General features: G+C 50.4%; 1 pseudogene across 1 annotated transcript in view; it reads left to right on the plus strand.

Moving 5' to 3' along the window:
• LOC307044695 overlaps window positions 1–672 on the plus strand; it is a 37,898-nt pseudogene extending 37,226 nt beyond the window's left edge. Inside the window, exon 12 of the transcript XR_013810689.1 lies at window positions 169–672. The product of XR_013810689.1 is annotated as an uncharacterized misc_RNA (transcript). The remainder of the gene's footprint in view (window positions 1–168) is intronic.
• Window positions 673–13,260: the final 12,588 nt, after the last annotated feature.

The raw sequence follows: 13,260 nt of genomic DNA on the forward strand, positions 1-13,260 counted from the left end.
TCCCATCAGCATTTACTAATGCCATATCAGTGGAGGCTCCACAACCTGTCAGCGCCAGATCGTTGTTTAACCCACAGTGGTATAACTCTCAGCCTTCTTAGCCTTAGCATTATTAGCTATTTTCCTCAACACTGTATATTCTTCTTACGTGTTCTTCTTGTGCTCCAGGATCACACTCCAGCCACCGTGCTGTCATCACCAGCCGCCAGCAGTCGCCATTTCCAGCCGGATTACTTTCCACCACTCAAGATCGAGCCGCCTGACCTGTCATCTGTCCCCACTGAATATCATAACCTAGGAGAGGTGTTCAGTAAACAGCGAGCTCTTTCTCTTCCCCCTCATCGACCCTACGACTGTCCCATTGACCTCCTTCCCGGGGCCCCTCTGCCTTCCTCACGTCTGTTCAACCTGTCTCGCCCTGAGAGAAAATCCATGGAGAGTTACATCCATGACTCCCTGGCTGCCGGTGTCATTCGCCCATCCTCCTCCCCGGTCGGAGCTGGTTTTTTCTTCGTGTCCAAGAAGGACCGCTCACTGCGGCCCTGCATTGATTACAGGGGTCTTAATACCATCACTGTAAAAAACAAATATTCATTACCCCTCATCAACTCTGCCTTTGAACCCCTCCAGGAAGCCACCATTTTTTCCAAACTGGACCTCCGCAATGCCTAGCACCTCGTCAGAATCCGAGAAGGGGACGAGTGGAAGACGGCCTTTAACACACCACTCGGTCACTTCGAGTATCTGGTGATGCCTTTTGGACTGACGAATGCCCCAGCAGTCTTTCAATCGATGGTGAACGATGTGCTCCGTGACCTCCTCAACCGGTCAGTCTTTGTTTACTTGGATGACATCCTCATATTCTCTCGTAACAAGGAGGAGCATATTATCCACGTCAGGCAGGTGCTGCAGAGACTCCTGGAAAACAGACTCTTTGTGAAGGCGGAGAAATGCGAATTCCATGTCAACACAGTCTCATTCCTGGGCTACATCATTGAGGAAGGAAAGCTTAGGACCGAGCCTGAGAAGATCCAAGCGGTGGCAGTGAAACAGCTTCAACAGTTTCTTGGTTTTGCCAATTTTTATCGGCGCTTCATCAGAGACTACAGCAGAGTGGCGGGCCCTTTAACCAGACTCACTTCCCCTACAACTGGCTTTTCCTAGACCCCAGAGTGCGATGCAGCCTTCTCCGAGCTAAAGAGACTCTTCACCACTGCCCCTGTGCTCATCCACCCTGATTCCTCTCGCCAGTTTGTTGTGAAGGTCGATGCCTCCAACACCGGGGTAGGAGCAGTTCTTTCCCAGCGCTCGGAACGAGACCAAAAATTGCATCCTTGTGCATTTTTCTCTTGCCGCCTCACTCCAGCTGAGAAGAACTATGACGTGGGTAACAGAGAGCTGCTGGCTGTCAAACTTGCCCTAGAAGAGTGGAGGCACTGGCTGGAGGGAGCTGAACTCCCTTTTATTGTATGGACTGACCACAAGAACTTGGCGTACATCCAATCTGCCAAGCGCCTTAACTCCCGTCAGGCTCGATGGGCCCTGTATTTCGGCCGCTTCTCATTCACCCTTACCTCCCGTCCAGGGTCACGGAACCTCAAGCCGGATGCTCTCTCTCGCCAGTTCGCTTCCGAAAGAACCAGCTGCCAGTCCAGACACTATCCTGCCTGCCTCCTGCGTGGTGGGGGCTGTTACCTGGGAGATTGAGTCATTGGTCAAGGAGGCTCAGCGGGCACAGCCTAACCATATTTAGAGGCAATGGACGTCCACTCTCGGGAGAGAGACCTCCAGCATGTGTCCCTGAAATGGGGACTCTGTTTATTTCACACATCCAGGACAGAGACCGGGGAAATCACCTGTCTGTGGCCCCTCCAAGACCCCCAAAGGACGGACTACAGACCTCCAGCATGTGTCCCTGGCATGGGGACTCTGTTTATTTCACACTTCCAGGAGAGACGACGGGTAAATCCCCTCTCTTTGCCGGCTCACAGAGCCCCAAAGGACGGACTGGAGACCTCCAGCATCTGTCCCTGAAATGGGGACTCAGGTTATTTCACACATCCAGAACAGAGACCGGGGAAATCACCTCTCTGTGGCCCCTCCAAGACCCCCAAAGGACGGACTAATGACCTCCAGCATGTGTCCCTGACATGGGCACCTCCATAACCTTGCACACCGTGAGTCCCCGAGCCCCCGGATTTAAGCACTCCCCCACGGACTAAACCCAGATGACCACACCCTACAGAACCTCATGCCCCTGGTAACCCTAAAAGGGGGGTGGATTTTGCGGTGCTTTACCGTCCGCCCATCGGCATCCATATTCAGCTTTATTCTTGGCACCACCACCCCTTCTGTGGAGGATATTCTCATGCTCCTGGTAACCTTTTAAATAGTCTGATACTACCAGGGCTCATCACTGCACTTTACAAGCTAAAAATAATGTTTAAATGGTCGGGAAAAGTGTTTTTAAACGTCTGGAAGAGAGTTTTAGCCTGTCATTTTGCAGGATATCATTTAACATTGAACCTCTCCTGGAAATGCAAAGAATATGTGCATTTTCAGGAGAGGGTCAATGTTAAATCATATCGTGCAAAATGACAGGCTAAAACCCAGGAATAAGTGTTTGAAAGGCGGGGAAAAAGTTGTTTAAAAAAGTCTGATACCTCCAGGGCGCATCACCGCACTTTACAAGCCAGGAAAAGTGATTGAATCCTGGGTATACATGTTTTAAATAGTATGATACCTCCAGGGCGCATCACCGTATTTTACAAGCCAGGGAAGGTGATTGAATCCTGGGTATACATGTTTTAAATAGTCTGATACCTCCAGGGCGCATCACCGCATTTTACAAGCCAGGGAAGGTGTCTGAATCCTGGGTAAACATTGTTTAAATTGTCTGATACCTGGTACTGTATCTGCCCCTGGGAACCTTCAAGGTTATACTAATGTTTTATTATTTATTTAATTATCACACGATTTTTACAAAAACAGTATACACAGTATACATAATAAAAACATGATTAGCAGGGGCCTGGGGGCCATATTAGCCATCTAACTTGTATGGTGCACCGGGGAAAAAAGGTTGAGTCCACGGCCCCTGTCCCCTCATCAGGAGTATCAACCGGCCCTGAAGAAGAGGTATCGCTGCTCTCCACCCCTGAGCCCTCTTCGGAGGTATCTGAAGGTGTTAGACCTCCTTCTGATGATGATGCTGCTGCAGCTGCTGCCGCCCTGAACATGGAGCGGATCTTCAGTCCCTCCTTTATTCCAGGCGTATTCACGTAGAACCGGTCTGCAGTGCTTACGTCAACTACATTGCTATCTTCGGCGTGAGAGGACGCTGGCGCTGACTGTTCGCCGCTTCTCTGTCCGAAAATCTCCTCTTTCTTTGTGTTAATCTAAGAGTTTCTGACCACTTTCTACTGCTATAGATTTCTAACTATTCTGTGGCTTTTGTGTTCTGATCTGGACATATTTTTTACACCCGATTGCCATTTTTGACGGACGCTTAGGTTTTCTACCCTGCTACACCTACCTGCTAACGCTGCTCCATCCATCAAATAACCAGCCCCATTCTTCGTCCTGCCCCTCCCCGTGGGCCCTGACTCTGGTTCTTCTTCCTGCCGGTCCCCCCATCTGCTGTAAAGGACAGCCTGCAACTGAACTCTCATCCTGTCTGATGGCTGCCAACAGCTCCACTTTCAGCGCCGCTGGTCTACAACCATAGCCAGCGCTGTGCTAACGCTAGCATCCTACCGCGGCACTACGATGTTACGATACTCTGTCTCCCAACTTTTTAATCTCAATAATCTTTCTGCGCTTCCTCTAAACTTGTCTGTCATCAATTTCCTCGGGCTTCTACGCAGACCGAGGTATGTCCATAGAGGTTCCAAACGCAGATTTGTTTACTCCCAGTCCGGAAAATCATCCATAACATCTATCTGGTCGACTAACCGCCATGTCCCACAACTGTCATGTCATCTGAGCGCACTTATTACTCCATATTATACACCCACCACTGGTCCGTTACAATCCCAGCTGTACCGAAAACCTGGAGTGGATTCCACTGCCCTTTTCTCAGAGCTGGTCCAAATTCCTGGAGTGGATCCCACTGCCCTCTGCTCAGAGCTGGCCCAAATACCTGGAGTGGATTCCACTGCCCTTTGCTCAGAGCTGGCCCAAATACCTGGAGTGGATTCCACCGCCCTCTGCTCAGACCCGGCCCAAATACCTGGAGTGGATTCCACCGCCCTCTGCTCAGAGCTGTCCCAAAAACCTGGAGTGGATTCCACTGCCCTCTGCTCAGAGCTGTCCCAAAAACCTGGAGTGGATTCCACCGCCCTCTGCTCAGACCCGGCCCAAATACCTGGAGTGGATTCCACCGCTCTCTGCTCAGAGCTGTCCCAAAAACCTGGAGTGGATTCCACCGCCCTCTGCTCAGACCCGGCCCAAATACCTGGAGTGGATTCCACCGCCCTCTGCTCAGAGCTGTCCCAAATACCTGGAGTGGATTCCACTGCCCTCTGCTCAGAGCTGTCCCAAAAACCTGGAGTGGATTCCACCGCCCTCTGCTCAGAGCTGGCCCAAATACCTGGAGTGGATTCCACCGCCCTCTGCTCAGAGCTGTCCCAAATACCTGGAGTGGATTCCACTGCCCTCTGCTCAGAGCTGTCCCAAAAACCTGGAGTGGATTCCACCACCCTCTGCTCAGAGCTGCCCCAAATACCTGGAGTGGATTCCACCGCCCTCTGCTCAGAGCTGGCCCAAATACCTGGAGTGGATTCCACTGCCCTCTGCTCAGAGCTGGCCCAAATACCTGGAGTGGATTCCACCGCCCTCAACCACCAAAAACTGATAATAACACACTTCCTTCCACCTCCTCTCCGCTCCTCCCCCCCATCTCACATTCCTCCCCGCACTGTCAACCTGGACAACCTCTCACCTCTTCAGCCTGTGACCATACCACGCCCCTCCCACTCAACTAATATTGCCCTCCTTAACATCCGATCACTCAACAAGAAAGCCCTCATCCTCCATGAACTAATCTTGGAAAAATCCCTTGATTTCCTTCTGCTCACCGAAACCTGGCAACAGCCCGATGACTTCTTCTCCCTCAACCAAACATCCCCCCCTGGCTTTAAATACATCACTAAACCCCGCCCCTCCCGCCGTGGTGGCGGCCTTGCTGTAATCCACAATCAGAACATCCAGATCACAGAACTAACCCTCCCCTCAGTATCATCCTTTGAATTCATTGCCTTCAAAGCCCCTCCCTCACTGACAGTCATCCTCATCCACCGGCCTCCTAAACCTCATCCCTCCTTCCTCTCCGATTTCACTGAGTTCCTCACACTTGCCTCATCCCTCTCTCAACGTCTGTTACTACTTGGTGACCTCAACATTCACATTGACTCACCCACCTCCAAGCTGGCATCCGAATTCACAACCCTACTGGACAATTTCTCTATCACCCAACATGTCACCTTCCCCACCCATGAGAAAGGACACACTCTTGATCTCGTCTGCTCTACCAACCTCCCAGTGATTGACCTCCACCCTTGCCCATTTCCCCTCTCCGACCACAAACTCATACAATTCACCATTGCCTCCCCCACCCGAAACCCCTGCCCACCCAGAAACATCACCTTCCGTAATCTACACTCCATTGACCATAACCATCTCTCCGAACTGCTATCGTCTAATCTCCCCCTGGACGCAACCCTCAGCTCACCTGACGATCTGCTCAACCACCTCAACTCCACCCTACTCACCTCCCTCAACACTTTAGCCCCCCTCAAAAATAAAACTGTTACTTTCAAGACCTCCTCACCCTGGTTCACACCCGCACTGCGTAAAATGAAGCAGCGAGGCCGCCAACTTGAACGTCTTTCAAAGAAATCATCCCTCACAGTCCATTACATAAGCTACAAACTCCATCTCAATGCATACAGAGATGCTCTTATTGCCGCTAAATCTGCCTACCTCTCCAACATCTTCACTGACCCCTCCCGTAACCCCAGGACCCTCTTCTTCACAGTTAACAAGCTCTTCAAACCTCGTGCTGATAACCTCCCTACTTCTACTTCCGCTACTTGCAGCTCATTCCTCCAGTTTTTCGCAGACAAAATTAACGCCATTAACCACTCCTTCTCAGCTCCATCTGATATTCAAGCATCTCCCCCAACTTCCACCATTTCTCCCCCCATCTCCCTTGACCTCCTGAGTCCTCCTCCCCAGTGCCGCCTTTCCCAGTTCAACCTCGTTACCCCACTTCAAATACTCCATCTGATCGGTTCCTCAAATCCCACAACCTGCTCCCTTGACCCTCTACCCACTCCTCTCCTGAAGTCCTGCCTCCCCGTCCTCTGCCCCTATCTTGCTAACCTTTTCAACTCCTCGCTGTCCCATGGAACCGTCCCCTCTGCCTTCAAAACTGCTGCCGTTACTCCAATCCTCAAAAAACCTGGTCTTGATCCCTCCTCCCTCACTAATTACCGCCCCATCTCCAACCTACCATTCCTCTCAAAGACTCTTGAACGCATTGTAGCCAATCAAATTCACTGCCATCTCCAAACCAACCAGCTTTATGAACCCCTTCAGTCTGGATTTCGTCCTCACCACAGTCCAGAAACTGCACTCGTCAAAGTCCTCAATGACCTCCTCACCTCTGCTGACACCGGTTCCCTCAATATTCTCATCCTCCTCAACCTGAGTGCAGCCTTCGATACCGTGAGCCACAACATCCCTCTCACCCGACTCAGGGACATCGGTATTGAAGGTATTGCACTCAGATGGCTCCAGTCCTACCTCACTGAACGATCCCACTTCATCTCCCTCCCCAACCACTCCTCTGCCACAGCCTCAGTCACCCAAGGCGTTCCTCAAGGATCAGTACTTGGAACCCTCCTCTTCATCATTTACATCCTGCCCCTCGGTCAGATACTCCGCCACTTCAACCTGGACTTCCACTGCTATGCTGATGACACTCAGATCTACCTCGGCACCAAATCCCTCCATAACCCACCCCTTACCCACATCGATTCCTGTCTGACAGCTATTAAAACTTGGATGCAACACAACCTCCTCAAACTGAACAGCAACAAAACAGAACTCCTCCTAATTGGCTCCAAATCCACCCTCAGCAAGTTCACTAACATAACAGTCACCATCGATGGCACCATTGTTTCCCCTCCAATCAGGCACGCAACCTTGGCGTAATCTTTGACCCCACCCTCTCCCTCGAACCTCACATCCGCCAAACAGTCAAAACCTCATTTTTCCACCTCTGCAATATTGCAAAAATCCTACCCTCTCTCACCCGCCCCGCAGCCGAACGACTAATCCATGCCTTCATTTCCTCCCGCCTTGACTACTGCAACTCACTTCTTTACGGCATCAGCACTCCATCCCTCAACAGACTCCAACGGGTTCAAAAGGCAGCTGCACGTCTCCTCACACATACCAAATCATGGCATCACATCAGCCCAGTCCTCAAAGAGCTCCACTGGCTTCCTGTCTCCCATCGCATCAACTACAAAATGATGGTCCTCACCTACAAAGCACTCCACCATCTGGCCCCCCCTTATCTCACAAACCTTCTCACTCCTTATCAACCCCCACGGTCCCTCAGATCCACCGCAGCCGGACTCCTATCCATTCCCACATCCACACTCTGCAGCTTTGGGGACAGAGCCTTCTCATTGGCAGCTCCTAGGCTCTGGAATTCCCTCCCCCAAGATCTCCGTGACTCTGAGTCCCTCACAGTCTTTCAGTCCCGCCTCAAAACACATCTTTTCAACTCTGTCTACCCATAAGCCCCCCCCTCTCAATCAACTTCCTCTTGACTGCCTTTTTATTTATTTGACTATACTTACTTGTTTGCCTCTCCTTGTTTGTCTACCCTCCCTCATATTATAAAGCGTCTTTGAGTTGTGAAAAGCGCTATATAAATAAAATGCATTATTATTATTATTATTATTATTATTATTATTATTATTATTATTATACTGTACCACACACACCTACACACTGTACCACACACACACCTACACACTGTACCACACACACCTACACACTGTACCACACACACCTACACACTGTACCACACACACCTACACACTGTACCACACACACCTACACACTGTACCACACACACCTACACACTGTACCACACACACACACCTACACACTGTACCACACACACCTACACACTGTACCACACACACACACCTACACACTGTACCACACACACCTACACACTGTACCACACACACCTACACACTGTACCACACACACCTACACACTGTACCACACACACCTACACACTGTACCACACACACACACCTACACACTGTACCACAGACACACACACCTACACACTGTACCACACACACACACCCACACACTGTACCACACACACCTACACACTGTACCACACACACCTACACACTGTACCACACACACCTACACACTGTACCACACATACACCTACACACTGTACCACACACACACCTACACACTGTACCACACATACACCTACACACTGTACCACACACACACCTACACACTGTACCACACACACACCTACACACTGTACCACACACACCTACACACTGTACCACACACACACCTACACACTGTACCACACACACCTACACACTGTACCACACACACACCTACATAATGTACCACACACACACCTACACACTGTACCACACACACACCTACACACTGTACCACACACACCTACACACTGTATCACACACACACCTACACACTGTACCACACACACACCTACATACTGTACCACACACACCTACACACTGTATCACACACACACCTACACACTGTATCACACACACCTACACACTGTACCACACACACCTACACACTGTATCACACACACACCTACACACTGTACCACACACACACCTACATACTGTACCACACACACACCTACACACTGTACCACGCACACACCTACACACTGTACCACACACACACCTACACACTGTACCACGCACACACCTACACACTGTACCACACACACACCTACACACTGTACCACACACACCTACACACTGTACCACACACACACCTACACACTGTACCACGCACACACCTACACACTGTACCACACACACACCTACACACTGTACCACACACACCTACACACTGTATCACACACACACCTACACACTGTACCACACACACACCTACACACTGTACCACGCACACACCTACACACTGTACCACGCACACACCTACACACTGTACCACACACACACCTACACCCCCCACATCAGAAATCTTGGGGTGTTCTTCGACCAGGCTATGAACATGGACAAACATGTTTCCTCACTGACCCGCAACTGTTTTTTCCACATCCGCAACATCGCTAAACTCAGGTCCATTGTGTCTCATGCAGAGCTTGAAATGGCTGTCCACGCATTCATATCATCCCGGTTAGACTACTGTAATTCACTTTTCACCTGTCTCAGCAAAGCCTCTGTTCACCGTCTGCAGCTGGTTCAAAACGCTGCCGCCCGCTTAATCACCAGGTCTAAAAAATCCTGCCATATCACCCCCATTCTAGCCTCCCTGCACTGGCTACCAGTTCATTTCAGGATCCAGTACAAGATCCTGATTATCTCATACAAAGCTCTAAACGGCCAAGCCCCAGCCTACATCAGCGAGCTCATTCCACCACACCAAAACACTCGTTCGCTGAGGTCCTCTGACCAGGGGCTTCTGGCAGTGCCCAGGACCCGACTAAAGACCAGGGGGGACCGGGCGTTTGGGGCGGCCGCCCCTAGACTCTGGAACGCACTTACCCCGGTCCTGAGATCGACTCCCTCCCTCAACCTGTTCAAGGGACACCTAAAGACGCACTTATTTAAGCAGGCGTTTGAGCAGTCTTAGGCCGTTCATCACGTCACTGTCCTGTCACTGTCGATCACTGGTCCTCTTGCACTTGGTTTCATGTTTGTATATTGTTTTTAAGTTTTTATTCTATTTTCCTGTCATGTTATGCTTTGTTATTATTATGCCTTAGTGCCATATTGGCCTAATTGTTTTGACTGCTATATGTTGTACAGCACTCTGTGCATTCGTGCTGGGAGGGGTGCTTTAGAAATAAACTTTTACTTACTTACTTACTTACTACACACTGTACCACGCACACACCTACACACTGTACCACACACACACCTACACACTGTACCACACACACACCTACACACTGTACCACACACACACCTACACACTGTACCACACACACACCTACACACTGTACCACACACACACCTACACACTGTACCACACACACCTACACACTGTACCACGCACACACCTACACACTGTACCACACACACACCTACACACTGTACCACACACACACCTACACACTGTACCACACACACACCTACACACTGTACCACGCACACACCTACACACTGTACCACGCACACACCTACACACTGTACCACACACACACCTACACACTGTACCACACACACACCTACACACTGTACCACACACACCTACACACTGTACCACACACACCTACACACTGTACCACACACACACCTACACACTGTACCACACACACCTACACATTGTACCACACACACACCTACACACTGTACCACACACACACCTACACACTGTACCACACACACACCTACACACTGTACCACACACACCTACACATTGTACCACACACACACCTACACACTGTACCACACACACACCTACACACTGTACCACACACACACCTACACACTGTACCACACACACCTACACATTGTACCACACACACACCTACACACTGTACCACACACACCTACACACTGTACCACACACACCTACACACTGTACCACACACACCTACACACTGTACCACACACACACCTACACACTGTACCACACACACCTACACACTGTACCACACACACCTACATATTGTACCACACACACCTACATATTGTACCACACACACACCTACACACTGTACCACACACACCTACACACTGTACCACACACACACCTACACACTGTACCACACACACCTACACACTGTACCACACACACCTACATATTGTACCACACACACCTACATATTGTACCACACACACACCTACACACTGTACCACACACACCTACACACTGTACCACACACACACCTACACACTGTACCACACACACACCTACAGCTCCTAAAACATAATCAGGCTACAGCCGTTTTATCTTGTGAATCACTAAATGGTTTTAGAATCATCTGGACTCTTTGTTTGTAGATATCTACTAAACTAAAGCAGAGACAGAGTGTAGGTCTGTTACACTGAGTGATATATATTATACACACTGCTCTGCTTTCTGCACGGACCTCACAGCTGTTCTCTCTGGAAACATCGCGTCGCGATGAAAGCAGTTACTAAAATAATATCCAGGGGATGCATGCAGAGCTGTGATTGGCTGAGATCAGTCCGGCCGTGCGTCACGCCTCTTTGAAACATCTCTGTTCCCGGAACAGCATCCAAGAAGGAGCCGTGGAGGACCCATCAGTGTCTCCACGGTTAGAGCTCCTCCAGAGAGCCTCCTCTCTCCTCTCTCCTCTCTCCTCGGTTATAGCTCCTCCAGAGAGCCTCCTCTCTCCTCTCTCCTCTCTCCTCTCTCCTCTCTCCTCGGTTAGAGCTCCTCCAGAGAGCCTCCTCTCTCCTCTCTCCTCTCTCCTCTCTCCTCGGTTATAGCTCCTCCAGAGAGCCTCCTCTCTCCTCTCTCCTCTCTCCTCTCTCCTCGGTTATAGCTCCTCCAGAGAGCCTCCTCTCTCCTCTCTCCTCTCTCCTCGGTTATAGCTCCTCCAGAGAGCCTCCTCTCTCCTCTCTCCTCTCTCCTCGGTTAGAGCTCCTCCGGAGAGCCTCCTCTCTCCTCTCTCCTCTCTCCTCGGTTATAGCTCCTCCAGAGAGCCTCCTCTCTCCTCTCTCCTCTCTCCTCGGTTATAGCTCCTCCAGAGAGCCTCCTCTCTCCTCTCTCCTCTCTCCTCTCTCCTCGGTTAGAGCTCCTCCAGAGAGCCTCCTCGATCCTCGGTCCTCGAAGTGCATTTCGAGAAATGAGATGTCCTTCAACATGGCGCGCAGAAATTCATTTCCGGTTCACTACCGGAGGACCGAGGAGCCGAGGAGTCGAGGAGTCGAGGAGGGGATTTGATGAAATGAGAAAGGGCCAGTGTGACTTTATATGTATGTAAACAAGACGGATCTATAACAGGAACCTCCTCCTCTCGCCTGCAGTGCATTTTATCAAAACATAGGAAGTGATCCAGTGGTGTGTTGGATTGGACTCATTTGCCGCATGATGCAGACGGTTTGGCAGCCTCTGTTCCCGGACACCGCTTGAATAAATACTTTCAGATTTGTATCGCGCTTTTCCTAATTCTCAAAGACGCTTTAAATAAATAAATGAGTTTTGAGAGATTTTTTGAATGCAAGGATGCAAGAGTGTTGGCCTTTCAGATGTGACTCCAGAGGGAGGGGTGGGGGGGGGGGCGGAGCTTTGTCCTGATGGGCTGTAGTAGGTTAGCTTCAGCAGACGGGGCGACGGGTGGGGGTGTGTGGTTGGATGAGGTCACAGGTTGTTGGAGGCTTTGTAGGTGAGAAGTCATATGTTGAAGTCAATCCGATGTTCGATGCCAGTGTATGATAGGGGGGATGTGGTCAGAATGTGTTAGCACAGAGAGTTTGGTGCCATCATTATATTCCCTGGACTCACTGATCAGCCAGAGAGATCAGAACCAGCTGTGCAGAGACTCTCATCTGTACAGTAACCACAGCTGTCAGATAAGTGCAGTAAAAAGTACAACATGTACCTCTGAGATGAGTACAAGTATCAGGTAGCACAACATGGAAGTCCTCTTAGTTGAGTAAACGTATGAAGTGTTGGACACGTTGGAGACAGAGACGTTGATGCTGTCAGTGATGAGGATCTGTTCTCAGCTGTGTGCGTCACTCTTTAGTGTCCCCTGGTCTCCCAGCTGTGTGCGTCACTCTTTAGTGTCCCCTGGTCTCCCAGCTGTGTGCATCACTCTTTAGTGTCCCCTGGTCTCCCAGCTGTGTGCGTCACTCTTTAGTGTCCCCTGGTCTCCCAGCTGTGTGCATCACTCTTTAGTGTCCCCTGGTCTCCCAGCTGTGTGCGTCACTCTTTAGTGTCCCCTGGTCTCCCAGCTGTGTGCGTCACTCTTTAGTGTCCCCTGGTCTGTTCTCA

Source organism: Notothenia rossii (assembly GCF_949606895.1).
Source record: "Notothenia rossii genome assembly, chromosome: 6".
Taxonomy (NCBI): Eukaryota; Metazoa; Chordata; class Actinopteri; order Perciformes; family Nototheniidae; genus Notothenia; species Notothenia rossii.